Source organism: Canis lupus, chromosome 6, assembly GCF_003254725.2.
Source record: "Canis lupus dingo isolate Sandy chromosome 6, ASM325472v2, whole genome shotgun sequence".
In the NCBI taxonomy this organism is placed as follows: Eukaryota; Metazoa; Chordata; class Mammalia; order Carnivora; family Canidae; genus Canis; species Canis lupus.
In genome coordinates, this window is record NC_064248.1 from 8,059,258 (window position 1) to 8,077,742 (window position 18,485).

An 18,485-nucleotide genomic window follows, 5' to 3' on the forward strand; every position below is an offset into this window, starting at 1 on the left:
ATTAACCTGATATTTGGAGCAATATATTTCACAATAAACATCGGTTATTTTACAAAGAGCCTCAGACAGGGAACCTCTCCTTATCTGGCCAGAAGGGTGGCCCGGCTCCTGGGCATAAAGAGCTTCTTTCTGAAAAGATGCATCAGGACAGGCACAAAGCTTGGCTTAGTTCATTAGCGGGGAAAAAAAAAAAAAACGGTCCTGTTGAATTTGATCTTTTTTTTCCCCAGATGGTATTCATTTCAGGAGACAGCCTGAGCATCATCACTGTCTCTCGTTTGCTGAAACAAATTCCTCACAAATAAAGGCATGTTTCCATCTTGAGCTGCTGTTCTATCAGCTGCTATGGTGCCATCTCTGCTCTTGCCTTGCGCCCTCTTTCGCTCTCCCCTCCTTCCCCTTGGTCTTCTTCTTGTCCTTTTCTTAGTATTTCAGCGCCGGGGGAGATGCTCACCCCAGGCAAGAGTCCTGGGTGGAGGTGTGGCCTCTGCTTGCTTACACACGTCCCTTGACAGGTAACTCACTCCTCCAAGTGAACTTATCTGAACCCAAGTCTGACTGCCTTTGGCTTCCACCCATTGCCGACAGCTTAGCAACTGGGGGTCCCCAGCCACAGACAGTCTACCTCTCTTCCCTGGGTACGCTGTTTGCCACTGGCAGCCCTGTCTTCCCTCCTCCCTGCCAAGTCTTCTGGGAAAATGTATTTAGTTTCTCCGTTCATCCCCTACATCACTGCTGACCTGTCTGAAAAGCAAGCCTGCTCCCTCCTGTGCACATACCAGTGTGGGACGTCATGAGGGCCGGGGAGGGCTGCTCACGGGCTTCTGTCGGAGTTTGGGTGGGTGCGGACGTGAGGTGAGAGGGACCAGCGGTGGGCAGGGAGGCGAGCTTGGGCAGTGGGCCAAGTACGGAGCCTGGCCTCCCCGGGCTGCAGCAGCAGCTGCTCTGAGGACCCCTGAGGCTCACTTCATCTACCTCCGTCACTCCTCGTGCAGTGAAGACATCGGCCCCCAACTCAGGCTTTCTCTCGTGCCACCAGCCTGACAGCCTGTGTGCCTGGTGGGTGACCTATGCCACACCTGGCCAGTGCTTCCTGTCTGCACTACTCAGCCATCCACCCCCCACCCCACACACACCATCACAACCTGAGCCTTATCAGCAACTAGAACTTGAGCTCTAAAACTAAAAAAATATATATATGTATATAATTGTAATCAGATTAATGAAAGCACATGGGTTAAAGAAAAATGTCATACAGAGAGGCTTAGAAGAGGAAAAGCCATGGAGCCCTGTCCTTCCCCGCTGCCCAGGCACCCCTCCTCAGGTACCCTGCACCTGTCTTTGTCCTCATTTCTACCTGGAGATTACCTTCCCATCTCTAAGAACAAGTTCATGCCACCTATATCCATCAGCATTTTGAGTTGTAGGCAATAGAAACCAATTCTGGGTCATTTAAGTCGAAAGAGCACTTCTTTGAAGCATATTGGGAGGCCCATAAAATCAATAGGAGGCTGGAGATCTGGTGGGTGGGGGGCCCCCAGTTCATGCCTTGGCATTGGCCTGGTGAAGACCCCTGCAGGAGCCGGGATGCTGCAGCCTGTGCGTTGAGCATCCCCGATGCAGGACACTGCTCTGTGCTCCCTGCCACTTGTAGAAGCCGAGGTGGGCCCCCATCACCCCCAGCAGGCTCCAGCCTCACCTCACCGGAATAGAATCTGTGTGGCATCTGCTTCTCCATGCCGTGGCTTTTGGATCACAGTCCGGCCAAGTGCACCTGATTGGCTGAGCCAAGCTGCGGCCGAACCTGACCCTGGCCATGAGGGAGGCTGGGAAAGAGGATCTGGCATTTCCCCCTTTCTATGGGTGGCAGGATGATTCCCCAAACACGGAAGAGGAACCCAGATGCTGAGTGGCCAGTAAGGATGGCACATGTCTCCCGTGCTGGGATTTCTTGCTTTATCAATTGTAGATATCTGACGACTTCTTGCTCCAAGACCTGAGATCTTACTTACCATCTCTCCTCCCAGTTATTATTATTATTTATCTTCAGAACTTTGCTTCCTCAATTACTGAGAACCTACTGCACACGATGAGGCTGTGGTCCCCTCTGTCCTTTGTGCCAGCTCTCTTTCTCCCTCTTCCCTCCCCACAGCCTCCATGTGTCCATTTCCACCTTCGTGGTTGAAAAATTTGCATTCTTTAACCTGAATTAAGTCTTCTCTGCTTTGTCTATAGGCTGATTATGAAAGCTGCAAATTAATAAAATGCCTCCACTATCATGGTTATGCAAACCTCTCTGCTGCTTGGGACATTGTCATTCTAGAACTTTCCTTCACTGTCCCCTTGGGCTGGAGCCACTATTGCCCTATAATTCATTTCTTCCTCTTTCTTGATTTACTTACTTTTTTCTCTCTTGGTGGGAGGAGCAGGGGGAGGCAGAGTGGGTAAGTGATTAGCTGAGACTTTGCATGTCTAATAAAAAAATGAGTTGGTCCTCTGGTTTGATTGCTAATTTGACTGGATCTAGAATTTGAGGTTAAAAATAATTTCCCCTCAGAAGATGGAAGGCGTTGCTCCATTATCTTCTGGAAGATGGTGCTGTGGACGAGAGTCCGTGGCTGGTTGGTTCATAGTTTCTCTGCAGGTGACCCGTTTCTGCCTCTACCCAGCAGAAATGTTAGGGACATCTGTTTATCAGAGGGTGCCTCCTGAGGTGTTACTGTGATGTGTCTTCATGAGTTTGCTTTAGAATCAGTCATTCACCAAGCTGGATGCTCAGCCATGTGCAATCAGAAGCCTCGTGGCCTTTCTGCTCTGGAAACTTCTCTACTGTGTGTCTTTGATAATTTATTCACTCCGTATCTTGTGTTCTTCTGGAATTCCCAATATTGACTTTCCTTAATTGACCCCTGTCATCTAATCTTTCCTTTTCTCTTCTCTCTTTTTCCCTACTTTCTCCTGCAACTGTAATCAGTAACTTTTATTATATTTTTAAAATTCTGGCAAACACATTTTAAATTTCCTACAGTTCTTTTTTGTTTTCCTATTGAATCCCCCTGGGGCTATTAATTGGAGTTTTTACTAATTGGAGAAGATCATCCTCTAACCCCTGAATTATGTCAGCTTCCTTGGAGAGCTTTTATTTCAGGGTAAATTTTATATAACATGTAAAGTTAAAAGCCAGAAATGGTCAGTTGTTCAAACCCTGGAAAGCCCCAAGTTTCTGGATTTTTCTCGATTCCCTTCTATTTGTGTCCACAAACTGATTCAGTCTTTCCTGAGCTCATCTCTTTCTTGCAAGGTGTTTACCAATGCCAGGCCTTAGTAGCACACACACATCATGCTGCCTCTTTCCAGTCTTTTTCCCTAAACCTACAGAGTCAGGGAGCGCATGGCATGCTCTCTGGTAACAGGGGTTACTGCAGACCCAACCACTGCAGTTTCGCCCAAAGTTTTGGCATGGTTTCATGGAGCTCCTTAGCCTCCCAGGCTGAGAAGTCTATTTTCTTGTCTTCTGCTACCCAATTCCTAAGCTGATGTCACATGTTTTTGATTTTTATCCTTGCTGTACCCACTCCATGTCTTTCCTGTGCTCGCCGCCATAACAAGTAAACCCCTGCAATGGCTTCTTTCTTCTTCTTCTTATTTTTTAAGATTTTATTTATTTGTTTGAGTGAGGGAGAGCAAGAGCACATGCAAGGCATGAGAGCAAGCACTAGTGGCAAGGGAGGGGGGCAGGGGGAAGCAGCAGGGGAGGGCGAAGCAGACTCCCCACTGAGCAGGGAGCCCGAGGTGGGGCTCGATCCCAGGGCCCTGGGATCATTACCTGAGCCGAAGGCAGACACTTAACCCACTGAGCCACCCAGGCGCCCCTGCAAGGGCTTATTTCTGAGACTTACCTCATTCTGACTTATTTCATTCATGTACAGTCAGTGGGAGTTCCTCCAGCTGTGACTGTGGGAGGCTGCTCCAAGCTGTCATTCCTTGCATGTGCCCCCCACCTGACACCTCATTCACGGGTTCATGGCAGGTCTGCCATCTTCCGCTGGACGCTTCCAAGGTTGGCCTGGGTGTTGACCTCCAGTGGGTGGAAAGAGAAAGAGTGTAGAGCCCTGCCTGTGGGTGATTTGTACAGATGGGGCTGCGAAGTGTGCACATCACCTCCTGTTGTGTGGGTTGGCCAGAACTCCATCCCTAAACCACAGCTAATTGAAAGGAACCCTGGAAACTTAGTTGTGGGCCCCGGAAGATGAGGAAGTGGCTTTGGTGAACACCAGCTGTGATGTCTACTGTCACCACCCGAGTCCAAGCACTGGGCTCTCCTCCTGCCTTCAGCCACACCCCTCCAGCTCCCTCCCTACATTGTAGAAAGCATGATGGGATGCCTGGGTGGCTCAGTGGGTTAAGCGTCTGCCTTCAGCTCAGGTCATGGTCCCAGGGTCCTGGGATCGAGTCCTGAATCAGGCTCCCTGCTCAGTGAGAAGCCTACTTCTCCCTCTCCTTCTGCTCCTCTCCCCCCACCCCCTGCTCTTGTGCTCTCTCTCTCTTTCTCAAATAAATAAATAAATAAATAAATAAATAAATAAATATCTTTTAAAAATTCCAAATCTCATCACTTCGGCTCCAGCCTAAAGAGCTCTGTGAGCGTTTTTCCTGCCATGGTCTGGTCTGTCTCCAGGGCTCTGCTCCCTAGAACCCACCAGCCACCCAGTCCACCTCCTGGTCATGTGCCCACTCCTCCCAGCAGTACTGAGCCCTGTGCTGATGATATAAGAAGGTGCCAGCGGTTTTCATCTTTGGACTAAGAATCCTCTTTCTTTTCCTTTTTTTTTTTTGGCCAAGTTCTGCTTGTCTTCCAGTGCTCTGAAGAGGTATTGCTTCTTGCAGGAAGCCCCCTCTGACCCCATAAATGGGTGTTGCACCTCCTGTGTGCCTACTAGCATGTTGTACTCATGCAGGGCAATGATCTGGGGCTGTGCTGATGCTGGAGCCAGCCATGGTTCTATGCCATGCCTGGCATGCCAGGTACCCAAAGCAGGCTTGTCAAGTGAATGACTGAATGCTACTTCTGAGTTGTGCTACAGGGTTTGAAGGCTGGGGAAAGGTGTGCAGGGACCAGAGGGAGTGAGGGAAAGGCTGGCTTCATGGGTGCTGGGATGCCCGGGGGGTGGGGGGGATACTGGGGGACGCAAACAGCCTGGAGCCTACCCTGTTCCTGTTTGTATGGAGATCACCAAGTCATTCAGCCACTTCCTTCTGGAGGTTCCCTGCCTCCCCACCCCGTGCCTGGCTTCTGCTCAGACCCAGATCTGACCTGCCAGGGTGCCGCCTGCATGTCTGGAGGAGGTAACCCACTGCCTGGGTAGACAGGAGAGGTCCTAGTTGGGGGGGGCGGGGGCCCTGGCCCAGATCCTAGTTTACCGATTAGCTGTTCTCCAGATCAGACAATATCGCAAAAGAGACACTTTGAGGGATTAGAAGCTTCTGGTAGGAATAGCAGCCTGGCAGGGCCTGGGGGAGGGCAGACATAGAGCTAGGGAGCTGGGGGGATGGGGTGGGCAGGGCCAGAGCCTGAGTGCTGGGTTCTCGCTTCTCTTCTCCTCCCCCTCACGCTCTCCCCACCTGCCCAGAGCATCTCCAGCAGAGCTAGAGCGTCTTACACGGAGACAGCGGAGACAGCGGAGACAGCGTCAGTCCCGGCAGGGCCATAAACACAGGCTGCTGGTTCAGCAGCTTTTCTGATCCAACAGATGGGGGCTCGGGCCCAAGAATGTGCATTTCTAACAAGTTCCCAGGAGATGCTGGTGCCTCTAGTCCGCAGAGCAGGGAGGGCCTCTCACCTTCCACTTCCCACAGTTCTGGGAAGACTTCAGCAGATGTTGAGGTGCTAGGATGGGGCCCTTGCTTTTCCCAGCCCCTTTGTCTCTTCCCTTCCTGTCTGCCCTTCTAGCTCCAGTGCAGTGCTGCCTCCTCCAGGAAGCCTGCCAAGACCACCCCCACCCTTTGTGATCTTTCCTGCCTGATCTTCTCATCCACCTTGAGGTTTGTTTCAAACACTTTCAGTCTGCCTGTTTCTTCTCTTCAAAAGGATAGAAACACCCAAGGGACACAGAAACATATGCCCACACAGAAGCTTGTATGCCCATGTCCATAGCACACTATTCACATTAGCCAAAAGTAGAAACAACCCAAATGTCCGTACGTGGATGAAGGGATAAACAAAATATGGCAGGTGCATACAGTGGGATTTTATTATTCAGCCGTAGACAGGACATGCACGCTACATGGAGGGACCTCAAGACGCTGTGCCAGGTGAAAGCAGCCTGTAGCATATGATTCCTTTTACGGAAGGCCCAGAATAGTCAAATCCACAGAGACAAAGCAGATTAGTGGTTGCTGGGGCTGTGGGAAGGCGAGGTTGAGGGTGACTACTGCAAAGTCCACAGTTTCTTTTTGGGGTGATGGAAAGAAATTATCTAAAGTTGATCGTGCTGAGTCTGCATGACTCTGTGAATGTACAAAGAGTTGCACACTTTAAGTGGGTGAATTATGTGGTATGTGAATTATATCTCAATAAAACCATTGCCGGAAAAAAAAATTGGACATGGGTGGCAGGTGCTGTGTCCCTGAGGCCTGGGGAGAGGCCTGCCGTGGTCCAGCGACTCTCCCTGCCTCCATGTCATGTGCAAGTGGCAGCTCAGAGGAGGAGCTTTGGAGCTCTGGACTGGAGTCAGCGGCTTGCTGTGTGCGCTGGGGTGAGCCTGTGCCCCCTCTGAGCCTCAGCCTCTTTCCTGGTGCCCCCAGGAGCTCTGAGAGGAGGTAATGCAGGCGGTGGTGGCGGTGCACAAAGGAGCCAGCAATCCCCGTGGCGGAATTCTGCGTGAGGCCTGTAGCCTGGACTCTGGCTGGACAGGGCTGGTGATGGGACGTCCCCGTCCTTCTGGCTCTGGAGGAGGCAACCCCACCATGCTCTGTGTTTTAATGTCCCAGAGCACATGGGTTTCGAGACTGCAAAGAACGACAGCAAGTTACCAGCTAAAAGCCCTGGGTTGTTGGAGGTAAGTGGCGCATTCAGCTGTAACTGGTATCCACAGCAATTTTGCCAGAGTCTTTTTTTAGATGATGTTTCCTTAACAACCTACAGAGAACTTCACTCTCCTCCCCCTCCTAATCCTCTGCTTTGCACAAACATGAAATTAATCTTCTAAATACCCAAGCTAGTTCCAAAAAGAAGTGAGCATGGAGGAGGGTGGGGGAGGGCGAGGGGGGAACCCCACCTCCCATCCTCAGAGGCCGTCTCTCATTATTGACTCATGGCACGGGAGAGCCAGGTAGCCCAACTGCAGCCTGATGCTTCGTTACACCCCCTGGACCAGCTGGAGCAACTGTCCAGCCCTGGTTGCATGTCTCCAGCGAACGGAAGCTCATCACCTCCAGAGGCAGCTGATTCTCTCTGAAATAGCTCTGCCTACAGCAGAATTCTCCCTGGGAGTAAGCTGGCCCCCGACCCCTTTGGCACCCCTCCCTGGGCCCAGCCCTGCCCTCTAGGGATTTTAGGATGATCCATAAGTCCTGAGCCTGTTACTGTTGATCCAACCTTTAATCCAGCCTTCGTGGATAGCCCTAAAGGGGAGAAGACCCCTCCCTGTTGGCTACAGGTGGGAAAGACAAGCCCTGGGTGAAGCTCAACCCCACAGACAACCAAACACCTTCCATCATGGCTGGAACATGTCCTCTTTCCCCAACCTGCCCAGGCTCAAAGGGTATCTCATGTAAGTTAGAAAAAGACACCCCTTCTCCAGGTAGAAGCAGTTTTATGCCAGGATCGGGGGCTCGCCCCTGAACCCTTAGCCAAGTGCACTTGAGCAGTAGACAACATGCACAAACCATCCCGCGGCCTGTACCTCCCCCGTCCTAGGTGCCCGGTCTCTGCAAGTGGCTCTATCTCTCCTCTGTGGCGGTTTGTGCTCTGTTGAGTGTCCTGGCAGGAAACTCGCTTCCTAGAACCCCATGCCCTTTATGAGCCTACGAGGTAGAATTAGCTGAAAAAGAAATCTGTACTCTGAGGGCCCTTGTGGCTGGAGGCGGGAGGGACAGACGCACAGGTGCCAGCAGATGCCACTTTGTCCTCACTCCTTCCTCTTCCTGATCCACGGCCAGCTCTTCCTCCAGACTGCAGGCCCTGCTGACTCACAGCGACCCAGTACTTCCTCGGCTGTGATCTCACAGCGGGGAGGCTGGGAAGTGGAGGCCTTCCCTAGCCGTCTGTCAGTGTCTACACTGGCCTCGGCCTCCCACTCCAGCAGCCCAATCTGCTCGACTTCCAGATTTCTCCCCAAGCTCCACTTGTACCTCTGCCTCAAGGGGGCTGCCTGGGGACTTTCCTCCAGTCCCTGTAAAACTTCTTTCTTTGGATCTTTACTTCCCAGACCCTCCCCAGTGGTTTGAAGGCCAATTCCTATGCTATAAAATTCACAGTGGTTCTGCTTCTCTGATTGAACACAAATGATATGCACCCTGTTACCCACATCAGGGCAAGTGAGGGGAGGCCCGATGCCTGCCTCCCTCCTCTGCTCTCTCACAGGCTACATCCTGTTGGCTCTACCCCATTACTGATTCTCGGTCAATACCCTCCCTGCTAAGGGTTGCCCCATCTGGAACAATTTCCATTCCTTTAGGGATCTGGGGTTTATAAGATGGTGTCAATCCATGTTGCTTTACGGTTCTCAGGGACTCAGTGAGTGGAATCCTGCAGCGCCTCGCTCATGGGGGTGGAGCAAAGATGAGGCCCACACCTAGATCTCTGCTACCTGTGCTCTGGGCCCCAAGATGCCCAGAGTACATGGTTGTGCTGAGCGAAGGGGGTGGCAACCAGGGTATGGTGGTGTGGGGAGATGGGCTTTGGGCACCAGCAGCTCAGGCTCTCATGAACTTAGCTCTCCGTCCCTCCTCTATGGGAGCCAAGCAAGCCCCTTCTCTTCTCTGGGCCTGTTTCCTCATCTGCAAAATGGGAATAACAAAATACACCTGGGGATGTGCTGAGTGATCCACGTGGGCAGTGCTGTAGAGTTGCTTTGAATCTGTATATCCACATGCTCAGGAAAGTGAGGGTTTGGGCCACCAGTTGATGGATGCAAGCTCTCTGTGCCTCAGTTTCTCTGGCTGGAAGGCCCATGCCCTCTTTCTACCGGGCAGCTGCAGGGGAGGGGGATGAGTGAAGGGGACTCTCAAAGTTGATCTGCCGTGCTCACCTGGACCAATGGGGCACACTTTGCCCAGAGCAGGGATAGGGTGAGGCAGGTTCTAGGACTCTAGCTGTAAGGTGGTGGGGTATTCCTGGACCCCAGAGGATTTCTGGGCATGGTTCTAGCCTCTGGTGACTGCTTCTGTCAAAGCTGTCCCTGGGACTGGAAGCCAGAGCTAGAAGATGATCCTGTGTGCATAGTGGACCTGTGTGAGCTGTGACTATTCCCACATGTGCCAGCCCCCAGGGAGCAGGGAGAAAGCCCTGCAGGAGATGCTGAGGAAAGACTATATTCTGCAGTCCTGGCTTTCGTGCATCTCCTCCGGTGACCTGGGACCTGTCCCCTCCCTCTTTACCTTGAGTCGTCATTTTGGGTAGCCACAAGGGGCTGAGGAGACCCTGGCCACCAAGGAGGCTTGGCAGCTGGAAGCCCCGCTCTGACGAAGCCTTTGTAGAAGCGGATTCCTCGGCCTGTCTGACGTTTGACTCGGGCTGTCATGTGGGCTTTTATCAGAATAAACAGGTTTTGTTGTGCATTTCACAATCTCAGCATCTTTAATTTATCGCACAACAAATTGGAGAGGATTTAGCATGTATTTAATTAATTTGACGAAAGTAGTTCAACAACTGTAAACAAGGCAGTGGAAACACACTTGCTGGGAAGCAGGGCCTGACTCCTCCAGGGCTCCGAGCGGGCGCAGGCTCGAGGCTGCACATTGGCCTCCGTAGGACAGGGACAGGTGGCACAGGGGCGAGGCTGGGCCTGGAGCAGCTGAGTGGCGGGAGAGCTGGGTGGAGGCAGGAGTCCTGGGTTCCTCAGGGCCACGAAGGGGTGGGAACCCCTGCCCTGCTTCCCTCTCAGAGGACCTCGGGAGCATGTCCAGGGGCATTGGCCCCAAAACTGTTTTGTGGCAGGAAAGGTACTGGTATTACCTGAGGTCAGCCTGCCCCAGACCTACTTCCTGTAAGATGAAGTTCCAGCATTACCTCCTCCTAAAAGTATTTTGTATCAGTTAGGTACTGTGTTTGCAGTAACAGAGTAATATAGCCTGTCCTCCAAGGTGGCTGGATAGGAGGTTCGTGGCTGTGCTGGAACTCCGTGATGTTCTTAATGTCCCTGGTTCCCTCTGTCCTCTTCACTATCCTTACTGAATGCCATCCATCCTCAGAGTCCCCTCCTGGCCTTGAGATAGCTGCTACTGCTCCAGCCATCACGTCTACATCCTTGGTGACACAGAGAGGGAAGCGGGGGAGGGCATCCAGGTCCGTGCCTCCCTCCAAAGGCACTTTCCTAGGAATAGTACTCAATGCCTGTCATGTATCTTGGGCAAGATTTTTGAAACATGATTATCTCTATCTTCAAGAAAGCAGAAAAGTGGCATCTCAGCTAGGCATGGAGTCAGGATTCTGCAGGAAGGAAGGAGAGCAGAATGCACATTGTGGGGGCAACAGCAGGGCGTGGCCCACCCTCCCTAAGCCTAGGTTGGTGCAAGGCCCCCTGGATGGTCCCTCTCACAACTGCGGGGTGGGTGGGTGGTAGACTCTTGCCCATTGGAATGGGGGCCTCCTCAGGCAACAGGGGGGTGGGATTCCTGCAGGGTCCCCAGCTGGGAGGGCAAAACCTAGTCCCTGGGAGGAGTGGCAGGTGACTGGGTGGGTGATGAAGCTGCCTTTCTCCTGGTTTTGGTCACAGTAGGACAGAGAGGCGGGGAGTGCAGGGCCTACCAGTGTGGCTGCAGAGAGAGCCAGGCTCTTTGGGCTGGAATCCCAATCCTGCCACTTCCCAGCTGGTGATTTCAGTGTTCTCACGGCTCTGGTCCTGTTGGGGAGTGGGAGGAAGAAGAGGTGCTCGGGCAAAGGGAGGAGAGAGGTGCCTAGGGGGCTCCCCGGGGGAGGCCACTCCCTGAACCCTCCCCACCTCCAGCTGCAGCAGGACTTCTGTGGCCTCCTTGGGCCCACCCTGCAGACCTCCGTGGCAACCCCCCAGGCCAGCCCACGTGGCCACAATGGGCCACTGACTTGTAAAGCCTGTCCTGGGAAATCCCTTGGTCTGGGGGAGCTGGGATGGTTGGTCTCCCTCCCTCATGCTTCCTTCTGCTGGCTTCTCTGCAGCTCTGGGAAGCCACGGCACTTTACCTGAAGCAGGAATGCCAGCAAGGGAATGGAAGGGACAAAGCCAAATGCTGGAGAAACCTTCTAGGCCCAGGCTCTGGGGGGGAGGGGTGGGCAGGAGGAGGCGGGGCCCTGACCCCTCCCTTCTTTTTCCCCCAAACCAGCTTTATTGAAATATAACTGATTTATAATCAAGTGCCTCTGGTAACCACAAATCTGATGTCTTTTTTCTTTCTTCTTTTTTTTTCTGATCTCTTTTTCTATGAGTTTGGTTTTTTTGGGTTTTGTTTTTATTTTAGATTCCACATATATGAGAGATCATATGGTATTTGTCTTTCTCTGTCTGACTTACTTCACTTAGCACGATGCCCTTAAGGTCCATCCATGTGGACACAAACAGCAGGATTTCCTTTTTTTTTTTCAAATTGCTGAATAATATTCCATTGCAGAAATATTTATATACACCATATTTTCTTAACTCATCCGTCGGTGGACATTTAGGTTGTTGCCATGTCTTGGCTATTGTAAATAATGCTGCTATGAACATATGGGTACAGATATCTCTCAGACATCGTGTTTTCATTGCCTTCGGATATATCCCCAGAAGTGGGATTGCTGGATCATATGGTATTTCTATGTTTAATTTTCAGAGGAACTGCCATACTGTTTTCCTCAGTGGCTGCAGCAATTTACACTCCCACCAGCAGCACGCAGCCCCCCCCTCCACTTCCACCTCTTGGCTGGTACTTGTTATTCTTTATCTTATTGAGGATATCCATTTTAGCAAGTATGAAGCAAGATCTCATTGTGGTTTTGATTTGCGTTTCCTGATGCTGAGTGCTGCCGAGCCCCTTTTCATGGACCTATTGGCCTTTTATGGATCTTCTTAGGAAAAATGTCTATTTGGGTCCTTTGCGCATTTTTAAGAATCACATTGCTTGTTTTCTTTTTGTTATTGAGTTGTAGGAGTTCTTTATATATTGTGGATATTAACACCTTGTCAGATCTGTGATTTGCAAATTTTTTTTTCTATTCCCTAGGTTGTCTTTTTATTTTGTTGATTATTTGTTTTGGGGCTCTCAATTCTGGTCCATTGGGCCTCCACACCTACTGTGCCTGTTTTTATGCCAGTACCATCCTGTGTTGATTGCTATATCTTTGTAATATAGTTTGAAATCAGGACATGTGATGTGCTTTTCTTGGTAGAACACTTGATAACGCCCCAAATCCCAGCCCCCACCTCAATACACACACACCCTGGGAACTTCTCGCCAGAGTGTATGTCAAAGGCCTGATATCAGGCTCTCACTTTCTCGGATTCTCATCTGAGGAGCTTCTTCTGAGCCCCTGGCTGAACTTCAGGCTAGATTCTGCTACTACAATAAGAGCTCGAAGGGCTTCTGTGACCCTTTGGTCCATCCCCTGGTCCTGTGGTAGGGAACCGAGGCCCGAGGAAGAGAAGGAGAGGAGGGGTGCCTTTCTCCCTGCCACAACCAGGGGCGACCTGGCCTTGGACCCCCTCTCACCTCCCAGCGGCCTCACCTGGGGCGTCTCAGGACCAGCTGTTCCCGGGACCTATCAGCCACTTTCCAATCAGGCTCCCAGTGATGGGGCTGAGGGTCTGCTCCTCACCAGACGTTTTGCTTCCCTTGGGTCCTGTGCTCATCTGCTCAGGTCATCATAACAAAGTCCCACTGAGCCAGGAGGCTTAGGCCACAGGATTTTATTGCTCACGATTCTGGCAGTGTAAGTCAAGGTGTGGGCAGGGTTTGCTTGTCCTGAGACCTGCCCTTGGCTTGCAGATAGCTGCCTTCTGCCTGTGTCCTGACATGGCCTTTCCCTCTACAGAGGACACCAGTCCTACTGGATTGGGGCTCCACCCTTACCACCCCATTTAACCTTCATTACCTCTTTAAAAGCTTCAACTCTGGGGCACCTGGGTGGCTCAGTGGTTGAGCATCTGCTTTTGGCTCAGGGCTTGATCCTGGGGTTCTGGGATCGAGTCCCACATGGGGATCCTCACAGGGAGCCTGCTTCTCTCTTTGCCTATGTCTTTGCCTCTCTCTGTGTGTGTCTCTCATGAATAAATAAAAAATTTAAAATAAATACATAAATAAAAACTCCAGCTCTGAAAGTAGTCACACTGGGGGAAGTTGCCATGGTGGTGGTGATGGTGTGTATATCGGGGTGGGGGCCAGGAACCTGGGCATTACCTAGTGCTCTTCCAGGAAGAGCAGCTTTTCTTAGCAGCAGATAACCTCCAAAAACAAAAGCAGCTGCCTTGATTGGATAGTTAGTCTCTCTGGAAGGTTCCTGGGGCCGAGCTGGAGGAGGGCCTCCCAATCCTGCACAAGGGAGGATGTGCTGCCTTCAGGGTCTGCCCGCCTCAGCTCATGGTCTCTTGGCAAGGAGAGAGTCTAAGGTCTGGCCACCTCGTCTTCACATGGGAGGCTTCAGCGGGGCCCTCCTTGCTGTGGCACTTCCTACTGGCATGGCTGAAGGTTTGTCAGACCCGTCCAATCCTGCTTTTCCTCCTCCCTTCACATGAGTGACTCTTAATAAGCCTCTTGCATCACAAACTCCGTATCAGTGCTTGCTTCTGGAAGCCTGACCTGGGACTACCCTAGTGGGCTTGGGTGTGCCCCTTGTCCCTCCTGGGGCACGTCAGTCATAGACCCTAAGATGACGTCCAATGATTTCTGCCTCCTGTTTGTTTGTGCTTTTGCATAATCCCTATTGTTTGAGTGTGAGTGGACCTGTGGCTGGCTTCTAATCGAGAAAATATGGCCAAAGTGATGGATGCCACTCCCCTGATTGTCACATTATAGAAGACTGCGTCTTAGCAGGCTGGAGAGACTCTCGATGCGGTCAATGGCTATTTTGGGGAAGGCCACAGGGCAGGGAACCATAGGGATCTCTAGAACCTGAGGCAGCTGCCAGTGGTCAACTGGTATGAAGCCCTCAGTCATACAGTCACAAAGAAATGGGATGGATTCTGCTGCCACATGAATGTGCTTGGGAGCTGATTCTTCCCCTGTCAAACCTTCAAGTGAGAGCACAGCCAGCTGTCAGCTTGACTACAGGTAACTCAGCTGTCCAGACTCCTGTCCTATGGAAACGTGTGTGTTAAGTCCCTAAATCTGTGGTTATGTTTTATGCAGCAATAGAAAGCTAGTTCAGGAGGTGTCAGAGAAAGAGCTGATCTCTGATGTAGCTGTCTCTCGCCAATGCGGCACTCCCATTGCTTGAGGATCAAGCTCCTTATCTACAAGGTGGGAGTGATCATAGCTTCCTTGGAGTAGCTACTATCTGAGATCCACTCACCATGGCACACAATAGGTGCCAGATGCAGTAGGTTGCTTCCCTTGTGAAATGTTGGATCCAAATATCTCCACATGCCATGTGATTTTGGAAAACTGGACTATGCCTGTACATTTGAGTCGAGTGTGTAGTTTTGTTTTGTTTTTTAAGATTTTATTTATTTATTTGGGGGGAAAGAGAGAGAGAGAGCGCAGGAGTAAGGGGAGGAGGGAGCAGAAGGAGAGAGAGAGAAGCAGACTCCTCACTGAGCAGGAACCTGACTCAGGGCTCAATCCCAGGACCCTGGGATCATGACCTGAGCCGGAGGCAAATGCTTAGCCAGCTGAGCCACCCAGGTGCCCCTGGACTCGAGGGTTTTAAAATTTGCTTCCATTGTTAGGAACTTTATTGTTTACAAAGAACTTTCCCCTTGAGCAGGGAAGCAGGAATTAACTAGCGGCTAATGGTAACCAGGTCACCAGGGCAGGTGGTAAACAGAGCCGAGTCTCTTCTTGGATCTGCTCTGAGTAGCAGGTCTTGGTTATAGGTTCCAACTGTCCCTTCAGAGATGTGCAGCCTCTAAAGAAGAAGTGAGGGACACCTGGGTGGCTCAGCAGTTGAGCATCTGCCTTCGGCCCAGGGTGTGATCCTGGAGGTCTGAGATCGAGTCCCACATCGGGCTCCCTGCATGGAGCCTGCTTCTCCCTCTGCTTGTGTTTCTGCCTCTCTCTCTCTCTCTCTCTCTCTCTCTCAGTGTGTGTCTCTCATGAATAAATAAATAAAATCTTAAAAAAAAATAAAGAAGAAGTGATATATATAAAATGGAATATTACTTATGCATCAAAAAGAATGAAATCTTGCTATCAGCAGTGACATGGAAGGAAGAGTATGCTAAGCAAAGTAAGTTAGAGGAAGATAAATAACGATGATTTCACTCATATGTGGAATTTAAGAAACAAAACAGATGAACATATGGGAAGAGGGGGACAAAGAGAGAGAGGGAAACCATAAAAGACTCTTTTTTTTTTTTTAATTTTTTTTTTAATTTTCATTTATTTATGATAGTCACAGAGAGAGAGAGAGGCAGAGACATAGGCAGAGGGAGAAGCAGGCTCCATGCACCGGGAGCCTGATGTGGGATTCGATCCCGGGTCTCCAGGATCGCGCCCTGGGCCAAAGGCAGGCGCCAAACCGCTACGCCACCCAGGGATCCCCAAAAGACTCTTAATAATAGAGAACAAGCTGAGGGTTGATGGAGGGACGGGGCTGGGGGATGAGCCAGATGGGGGATGGGTATTAAGGAGGGCACTAGTGATGCACACTGGGGGTTGTACGGAAGTGACGAATCACTGAATTCTACTCCTGAAATCATTATTGCACTGTGTGATAACTAACCGGAGTTTAAATAAAAAATTGAAAAGAAGGGCAGCCCGGGTGGCTCAGCGGTTTAGCGCCGCCTTCAGCCCAGGGTGTGATCCTGGATACCCGGGATCGAGTCCCATGTCGGGCTCCCTGTGTGGAGCCTGCTTCTCCCTCTGCCTGTGTCTCTGCCTCTCTCTCTCTGTGTGTCTCTCATGAATAAATAAATAAAATCTTTTTAAAAATCGAAAAGAAAAGAGAGAGAGAGATGCAGCCTGTACCCTCTGCGTGTGGATGGAACGCAGAGAGCAGGGAGAGGAGGGGTGGGAGCTGGTCCCGGCTCGCTGGCTGGGAAGGCTGGAAGGCTGGTTTCAGTAACGGGGGTATGGCCAGTGTGGGCTTGTGGAGGAGGAGCCTGACTCCCCAGCCTGGCTCCCCAGCTGGATTTGAGGGGCCCCCGGGAGAGAGGTGTGGGCTGGGGAGAGGTCCGGGTCCAGCTGGAGGCTGGGGATCTGCAGGATGCGGCTGCCCATTAAGGGAGAGGTGCCAGGGAGGCTGCGGGCAAGGCAGGAGCTGGGGCAGGCCCTACGGTGCCCTGGTTACTAGCTCAGGGCCTGCAGCGTCTCATTTACTAGCTGGGGAAGTCACTGAGCCTCCTTTGTGAATCGGGACCCTGATTTTCTCGGGTTGGGGTGAAGCTTCGATGGCCGGCCCGGGTGGAGCCGGGACACAGTACCTGGGCCACAGAAGCACCAGGGAGGCCCGGCTGCTGCAGGTTAGCGCTGGGGCGAAGCGCGCTGGCCTCCTGCCTCCTGCGGCACCACGCGGGGGGCGCTCAGTAGACATTTGTGGCATGAATGGAACGGGGCCTGCCTGGCTCTTCATCGAGGTCGCGTCCTGCAGAGGGTGTCGGGGTGCCCCTGAGCGCACCGTCCGGGCGCGGCGCGGTCCTTCCTCCTCCACTCTTGCCGGGCAGGGAAAGGGCAGTGGGGGGGTCAGGGGAGGCAGCTGCGGCCCGCGTGCCCCCGGCTCTGACTCACCCTGGCTTCTGAGCCCACCCAGAGTGACTCTCCCAGCCGCCGGGTCCTCCGCCCGGGCAGGGCCTGCCCCCACTGTTTACTCTTGGCAAATGGCACCTTCCTGTTTCTAAGAAAATGGCTTTACTTGGTAATTATCTCCTGTTTTTATATAGCGTCTTTCATCCAGGTGCCCGTAGCACCCAGCTTGTTAAACGGAATCCTTAGAAGGTGCCGGGACTTCAAACAGTGTCCCTGGTTCTTTGGGGCGCCTCAAAGGCTCCCCACAGTGTGAGCACTCCGAGGTCAACGAGGTCAACGTAAGGCTTCTGTTGCACCTCTGTGCCCCGGGGAGGCAGGATCATGACCTTGGGCGGCTTCACTACAAACCCCCCCCATGTGTCCAGCCCTGTGGGTGGGGGGGCTCTGAGGTGGGGCGGGGAGGGAGCAAGGCCCTTCTCTGTCTTTGAGAGTTCAGTCTTTTCTTTTTTTTTTTTTTTTAAGATTTTATTCATTTAGTCATGAGAGACAGAGAGAGAGAGAGAGAGGGAGAGAGAGAGGGAGAGGCAGAGACACAGGCAGAGGGAGAAGCAGGCTCCATGCAGGGAGCCCGACATGGGACTCGATCCCGGGACTCCAGGATCATGCCCTGGGCTGAAGGCATGCACCAAACCGCTGAGCCACCCAGGGATCCCCAAGAGTTCAGTCCTTGTACGTACCGCACCCCCACTCCCACTCTGGTTCCCCAGGGCTGGGGACCCCTCCACAACCTTCATTCACTCACCATTCATGTGATGATATTAACTGAGCACTTACTATGTGCGGAGTTCAACACCCATGGCCACTCATGGAAGCACGGGGGAGCTCACTACCTTGTATCCCTCCCTGGGTGGAATGGAAGCCTGACTTCTCCCTCTGCCCCAAGCCAGCCCAGTCTCACCTGATTCCTGCAGCTGTTCCTCCTGCAGGGCATGGTTAGCTGAGAGAGAGGGAGGGAAGGAGGGAGGGACGGAGGGGCTGAGATTTGTTTTAAGGAATAGGCTCATGTAATTGTGGATGTTGTAAGTTCCGAATCTGCAGGGTCGGCTGGTAGCTGGAGACTCAGAGAAAAGTTACAGTCTGATTCCAAAGGCATTATGATGGCATTCTTTCTTGCCGAGGAGAGGTAAGTTTTTGTTCTATGAAGACCTTCAACTGATTGGATGAGACCCACCCACATGTGGAGGGTCTTTACCCAAAGTCCACTGATCTGATCTCATCTAAAATACACATTCACAGAAACATCCAGAATAATATGTCACCAGGTATCTGGGCACCATGGCTTAGTCAAGATGACACATAAAATTAACTATCACAGTTTCCCAAGCACGTGGATGGTAAGGTGGGACATGTGGGTCAGAGGAGCCACCTGCATTCCCCCCAAGGTTGGGACTCTGGATGGCAGGACAGTGTGG

At 51.9% G+C, this 18,485-nt stretch overlaps 1 long non-coding RNA gene across 1 annotated transcript; it reads right to left on the reverse strand.

Moving 5' to 3' along the window:
• Nucleotides 1-9,824: 9,824 nt before the first annotated feature.
• LOC112646386 (uncharacterized) lies at nt 9,825-18,143 on the reverse strand. The gene is made up of 3 exons (XR_003127621.3): nt 17,972-18,143; nt 10,970-11,063; nt 9,825-10,651 (listed from the first exon to the last, which is right to left on the reverse strand). It is a non-coding gene; the product is annotated as an uncharacterized LOC112646386 (long non-coding RNA).
• Between the last annotated feature and the right edge of the window lie 342 nt (nt 18,144-18,485).